Raw genomic sequence first — 7,583 nt, 5'->3', positions numbered from 1 at the left:
TCCCTTCAGGGCTTTATCCCATGGTACTCGACCAAGCAGATCCCTGAAGAGGCCAAAGTCTGCTCTCCTGAAGTCCAGGGTAGTGAAATTTTTGAAGGATAATTATGAACATGTATTTCCATTTGAGTGGGAGGATCTTCTTTCCTGCTTTGGCCAGAGTGATACTCTCATGTTTCATCCTTTCTGATTTATTCAATTTCTTTTTTTCTCTGCTTGTGCGTTGATGAATTCAGTACTAGTTCAGGGACCGCGCAATCAAAGGAGATACATCAGACAAAACTGGTGCAACAAGAACTGGACCAAGAGGTCACCTTTGCATCAGATGGTGAATTTTAAAGTCCCCTCGGCCAAATTTTATTCCTGCAATGCTGAAAACAAGGAGAGATGTGACGGCCAAGAATGGAGAGGCTCCAGACTTACGACAGTGAAATGGCAAGGAGAAGTGTGCTCTATGCGTTTTCATAATTTTATTATAAATCTAAAGAGATGCCTTGGAATGTGCTTGTCCAAAGCCATGGGTGGTGGTGGTGGTGGTGTAACGCAAGGCTTTTTGTACTCATTTACAGATGATTTTTATCTGAAGCCACCACTCTCAATCCCACCCTTTTCTCTGTAATCTTTTCTTAAAATAACTGGAGCTAACATCCTGTTACTGCTTTGGGTTAGTCCCATTCTTAACAAAGTTGTTCTTTCACCTGCTAATACACTTGGGCTAGTTTTCTCATTCATCTTCTCCTGCTTTTTTTTTCTTTTTCCTATTAGTATTGATTGGGTGTAGCGGACTTCCTTCAGAACCTTGTGTTTATTTGGGGGGAAGCAGGCCATGATTTTATTGGAAATTATTAGTATAATTCATATGTTTTGTGCTCTCTGAAAGCGCCAGAGATGAAAAAGACTTTTGTACTTTCTGCTCTTGAAAGATCATTGTTTCTGGCAAAGTCATTTAGCATTTTCCAAGCTGTGAAATGTATCACTCACAGGCGAAGCATAGAAAAGGCTACATCCAGGCATGCCAGAGGATACTGAGAAATGCTAAGACAATTTTCTTGGGAAAACCACAGTGTCTGTGACATATGTTGTCCTTTTGGCTTTGTACATTTATTAAAAGTTGAGGAATAGGCTGGATTCAAATGGACTTTCCATTTGCTGCAGAACAGGTGGTTTAGTTTTCATTTTCAGGGAATTTTGGTGGGTTTTTTAGTGAAATTTGAATTGCATAGTTAAAACCAGTAAAAAATAAATCCTCAGAAGTAAAGTATTCAAGACCTACAAACCATACAGCTATATAGTCTTACCATAGTTGACAACAGACTTACTGCTGACATCCTATAAATCATGTTACACTTAGCAGATTCATCACATCTGATATGCACAGCAAGAAACTCCAGCTGATCACCTCCTGGACCCCATTCTTCTGTAGCAGAGCCTATACATAGCTCACCCATTGGCAGGACAGGACCAGACATTTTTGCCCCTGCACCAAGTACAGCTGCTTCCTGACAAGCCATGCCCTGTGGGAGAAGGAGCCTCACCCCAGAAGGACCCTCATCATAGTCTGTTGCAGGATTTGCCTTGTCACACTCTTCTTCTGTGTGCTGGAGACAAACACACCTGAGAATGGCCATCTGACCTCTCCTGGGAACATGTCAGAGTCTTGATTTATGGGTAAGTGGATAAAACATTCATTTCACCACCTGAAGAGACATCCCGACTCTGCTGAACTCAATGTAAAGTAACCATTGAGTGGTTTTTAACCTGAATTTCCACCTCAAATTATATGCTGGGATTTGTCCATTCTACTTGGCAGGCCTTTGTCCTGCTCCTTGTTAGTGGAAACCATCTTCCTCCAGGGTTAGGGAAGAATTAAATCCTGTAATATCTTTTCCTAAGCAAACAAAAGCAAATATAATTCCTATGATTTATTTAAAGTTAGGATTCAAGGGAAGCCAAAAGCTGTCTGGTTTGGGTTTGTTTTTTTTTCCCTTGCAAAGAATAGTAGGGCTAGGCAAGAAGCATCCCAAAGTTCAGCTTCAGAGATAAAGCATTTCTCCAGTGAGGGTCAGCCCTAAGATTGAAAATATTGGTTCAAGTCACCCTCACATAGATCTACGGATCTTCAGTATCTCAAAAAAATGCATTAATGAATGAATTACAGGTGAGAGATTGTAAATATTTTTTTGTTTCCATATATCTCAAGACCCAAATAAATTTAAACCCAAGATTATGCATAGGAAGAATTTTAAGTTGGCCAAAACTGTGTTTTAGGATGAGCTAAATTATTTAAACCACAGAAAGTCCTCCCAGCTCCAGTTTGCCTCCTCATCTACAGCGGTACCCTGACAAGTTTCATCTGAATTTGGAGAAGAAACTGTTTAATTCCCTTGCTCTCAGTTCACAGGATACATCCAAGTCCTGCAGATTCTTTTTTGTCCACATTTCAGTGAAGTGGTTTTCCCCCTCCCTCTCCACAGGTAAAACTCTCAGCTGGGAAACTGGAAGCAGGGGGAAAGGGTGCCTTGTGGTTTATAGTACGCACCAGTGTTTACTCTCTGTGTGTGTGGTTTACAGTATACACCAGTGTATACTTTGTGTGTGTGTGTGTGAAATTGTTGACTGGGTGTTCTTTGCATTCCTGGATCAAATGACTCTGGTGATTGAAGACTTTTTCTTGTAACTGGGAGGGGCTGAAGCCAGTGACACATGATTTCTTACACTTTTAGTTTCCTATCTTGTTCCTTGATTGTTGTAACACCTTTTTCTTGTGCCTTGACAAACTCTGGCATGCCCTGCTCATACCCAACCAAAATGTTGCAAAAATATACCCCTTCCTAGCCTGGTGTATTGACCTCATGATTCTCTCTTTGCAGCCCTTCACTATCTCTCTTTGTAACTTTTACCAAACAGCATCTGCTGGTCTGTACTGCACAAGGCTTTGCAGGTCCTCATCTCCCCTTTAGTATTTACAGGTTGATTTCCACCTCCAATCCACCACGATGCCACACAACTGTGGCTAAGTCTCTTGGTGGTATAGCAATAAAAATAACAAGCACTGTTACAGCTAGTAAGTCCCTTTCTTCATAGGATGAAGTCAACTCAATAGAACTGAAGGATCCCAGTCAAATCAATAGAACTGTCATCAGAAACTCCAAGCTGTTCACTTTCTGATATCTCCCAACTTTGATCCAAGCAAGTTTTATCAACCCAATCTGGTTTTTGGTGCTAAATCCATTAAAAGAAATACCAAAATAAAACTGATCCCAAGATGGATCCTGAAGGAACTCCATTAGTAACTTTCCTCCAGGTCGGTAGTCCTCTTTCAACACAGTCAACGTCATCTCCCTTCTCATTAGTTCCTTACCGCCTCTCACCTTCCTTGTCACTTAGTTCATGTACGAACCCTTTCTTCAGTTCAGCCAGTTTCCAAGATAGCACTGTATCATTTACTTTACTGCAGTCCAACTAGATTAGATATGCTGCATTTCTCTTGTCTAGGAAGTTATTTGCTTTAATCAACTAGACCAAATGGTCTCCTTTTGAGAACTTGCTTGCCTTTGTGTTCCATTTGTCATTTAAATCCATACCTCTGTATACCTTTACTTCAAAATGTGTCTTAATATCTTGTGTACTACTAAAATCAGAGTCCCATGGCTGCTACTCATCCCGTCATGGGGTATCACCCCTAATTTAAAAAAATTTATAACAAAAATCTTTACTTCCAGATTTTCAATTACGAGCTCACATCTTTTCACAGTTCTGGGATGGACATGATCTGCTTTTCAGCTAGCATACATTAAAATCAGTGGTTTCTTTTCTAACAGTTTCATCATCAGTTGTGCACATTCCTGCTCCCAACAGCAATGCTGATTTGCCCTTCTCAATATCATTGCTGGAACTGCTGTCCAGTTAGGACACAATCTAAAGAAGGACTTGGCATCCTAACATGCAACTTCAGTTGAGTAAAGGCTTCTGCATTCAGAGCAGTGGTCCTAATCCTCTTCCAAACTTACGGAGGCTGATTAACCCAGATGCCATCTGATCAAATGACCCCCACCTTCCCGCTAGTACCGAAGACCCACTTACACCAGGAGCACTCAGAGAACTAACACAAAGTATGAGTGCCGAGTTCAGATGGTGCTGGCAGGACTTTTTAAAGCAGTGACAGAACCCCAAGAATCCCTCTGCCAATCTGACTGCCCTTGTCACAGAGAAAGTGCCATGTTGCCTCTCTCTTGCTCTCCTTTTTTGCACAGGAATCTTGCACTCCTCTGAACCTAGGGGCTCTGCTTAAACGGGTGGATGTAAAGTGCCATGCATCCTGCTGTCTAGAGAACTCTCCCAGCAAGTCAGACAAAAGCACATTAAGTTGAGAAGGGTCTAAGATTAGGTTATATACAAGAAACCTTGAATATACCATGCAGGAGATTCCTACCAATTTAAGAAAAAAACAGTTATCCAGTCCTTAATGGCCCCTGACAGTACATGACTGAGGTCATCCAAGATATCTTGGATATTTTTAATAAGGCCTGTAGTGATAGGACAAGGGGTAATGGTTTTAAACTAAAAGAGGGTAGGTTTAGACTAGATATAAGGAAGAAATTTTTTACGCTGAGGATGGTGAAACACTGGCACAGGTTGCCCAGAGAGGTGGTGGATGCCCCATCCCTGGAAACATTCAAGGTCGGGTTGGACAGGGCTCTGAGCAACCTGATCTATTTGAAGATGTCCCTGCCCACGGCAGGGGGGTTGGACTAGATGACCTTTAGAGGTCCCTTCCAACCCAAATCATTCTATGATTCTATCTCAGTAACATCTCAGTCATTTAGATCATCCCAATCTCAGAGGCTAGACTTATGTTACTAAATAAGATGGATTGTGTTCTGTTCTCTGTCCTTGAGGGCAAGCTGCACAGCACAGCTTGCATCCACACAGCAAAACCTTCTTCTTCTCCAAAACAAGTCCAAAGCAAGGTGGCCACCTCCAGACGGCTCACTGGGAAGAGCAATGCCATGCTGTCCCATGAACTGTGCCCAGGCATTGCCTGGGAAAGGGCTGTCTTGCACAGACTGTGCCGTAGCAGGAACTATTAAAGAGCATGGGCAATCACGGACTGGTACTCCATCCTGGATGCTCACCATGTTTTATTTATTAACATCGGTGTACCCAGAGGGGCTGAAGCTTTGTTACAGACCTAGAACTAGACAAGACAGAGTTTTGGACAGGTGTCTTCGGCATTTCCTCATGAGCTGCTCAGACACCACACCGGTTGTGGTAGATTTTAGTCCCGGGAATGTAACTTTCTGTCATTTACTATACAAAGGAATAAGACATCTTCCTCAGCATTGTGAATTTTGTTCCCAGAGCCAAATTAACTTCCTGGCATTACAGCCCTGCATACCCTCCTGGGTCTGGCCCTTGATCTAAGTGTGATCCAAATACTGTGTTTGATCTCAGCCTCCTACTCTGTACACAGCAGCCCTACTTCCTCCTTTTTAAATTTTGTTTCTATTTATACAGTTACCAAACCTTTCAGCACTTATCTTCACAGATCTTTGCAAGGTCTAACTCAGCTTGACTTTTGGCACTTGGTGCTGAATTCCTACATTTTCTGACCTTCAAAACATAGCTGCCTAGAGTGACTGACCTCTTTATCCGCTCCCATAGACTGTTTACACCTAGCATCCTTCCTTGGGCAGTCATTCATCCAGGTAACTCTGGAGAACTTCCTCATTAGTTTTTCCCTGCAAATTCCAGAAAGATTTTCTACCTCTGATGTAAACTTTTATATTCCTTCATATGCAACCCCTGAGCTTGTAAAACTGGTTAACTCCACTCATTGCTTTTCTTAAATTTCTTGAAATTTTCCCTGTGAAAAAAGTCAAAAACCAGAAAGATTTTTTTTATCTTTTTTCCCATTCCACTTAAATGCTATCAACACACTGATCCAAAATTATTTACTGTAACTAGTTCTTCTATAATGTGTTCACTACTAAAACTACATCCAAAATACGTCCCCTTTTGCTTGTGGGGATAAGCAAGTGTAATACTACATCCCTTTATTCTTGAGTTTGCAGCTGGAACATTAAACTCTTGCATATTGACAATTCACAGTAATATTTATTCTTGATATTAAAGACACATTAAAGGTCAAGGGTTTTATAAGAGGCCTCTAACACCATCTCGTTTTTCCCCTTCACCATCCTTTCCCAGAGGATTTTGACTCAACTCATTCTGTTTTCTTCCTGCTTTGTCTCAGTTTTCTTTATTATCTGTCACTGTATCATCATTCAGTAATGATCAAGAAGACAAATCCAATGTAAGGGATCATTAGGAAAGGAAGAGAGAACAGTACAGAAAGCATTGCTATGGCTCATATCTTGAGAACTGTGCCCACATCTCCAAAAGCAGATACCAGAACCTGAAAAGTTCAGAGAAGAGCAGAATGAACTTTAAAGATACGGAATGATTTACATTTAAGGAGTGGCTGAGTAGGCTTGAATTGTTCAGCTTCAGAAAGAGATGAATTACTTCAGAAGATATGCTAACAGAGCTGCAAAATGATGAGTGGGAAAGGTGGATCCCATGAGTCAATAGAGAGGGTGTTCACTTTTCCAGAATAAGAACCAGGAGCTGTCAAATGACACAGACAGTTTCAGAATTAAGAAGAAGGAAGAGCCCTTCTCACAGTGCCTGCTGGGTCTGTGAAGCCCTTTAGCAAACAGTGCTCAAGATTCAAAATGTGTGCAGGGATACAGGACAAGTGCTTGGCAGAGGGATCTGTCAGAGCTACAGATAAGCTATGTTGGGCTCAGGAAATCCCCTGAAATGAAAAGAGATGGAAATTGGGAGAGTACTCCCAGGGGAGTACAGCGAATTTTTATATTTATACTTGCACTGCTCTTACTTTTCACTGTGCATCTCCTCATAGCCGCTGCTGGAAGCAGGGTACTTCAGAAGACAAATCCTCAGTCTGAGCCACCACAGATGTTTTTATGTGGCATATTCTTCCATACTCAAATCTTGTTTCTATGGTCCTGTCATCTTGCTCATATATGCCCCTTCACCATGTTCTGCTGCTTCTCTTTTTTCCCAGCCCAATCCTTGCAGTAATATACAGATTTTGTTATTTCTGTCTTCCTACCTGAATTAGATACAGTCCTCGAACAGGACCACAGGTCTGACTTTGATGGTAGGGCTCCACATGCATCCTCTGTAGGGAAGGAACTAGTGGCCTTGCTTAATTTCCACCTCTCTCCTGATAACCCAGGCAGCCTGTGATAAGCCAAACTCGTACTGTCCCTCTGCGACTGGTCTGTGTGACGGTTTCTGGGTGCGTGACCAAGGTCTGTGAAAAAAAGCCAGGAAAGCCACAGCGCAAGGGAGGAGACTGTGACTGCGAGCGCTGTTGCTGTGCTAAGTACAATGCAAATTATTAGAAAACCAGGAATTGGGTCCCGACTGGACCATGTCGCGATCAAGGCCGTGTTTCCACCTTGAACCCCCCTGAATTTGTGAGGCAGGAACCGGCAGCAGCTCCCCGCAGGCCCAGCCCGGCCGCGGCCCTCCCGCCCGCAGCGGGGGGCACC

Source organism: Aptenodytes forsteri, unplaced genomic scaffold, assembly GCF_000699145.1.
Source record: "Aptenodytes forsteri isolate BGI_AS27 unplaced genomic scaffold, ASM69914v1 Scaffold155, whole genome shotgun sequence".
Taxonomy (NCBI): Eukaryota; Metazoa; Chordata; class Aves; order Sphenisciformes; family Spheniscidae; genus Aptenodytes; species Aptenodytes forsteri.
This window is presented reverse-complemented; position numbering follows the sequence as displayed.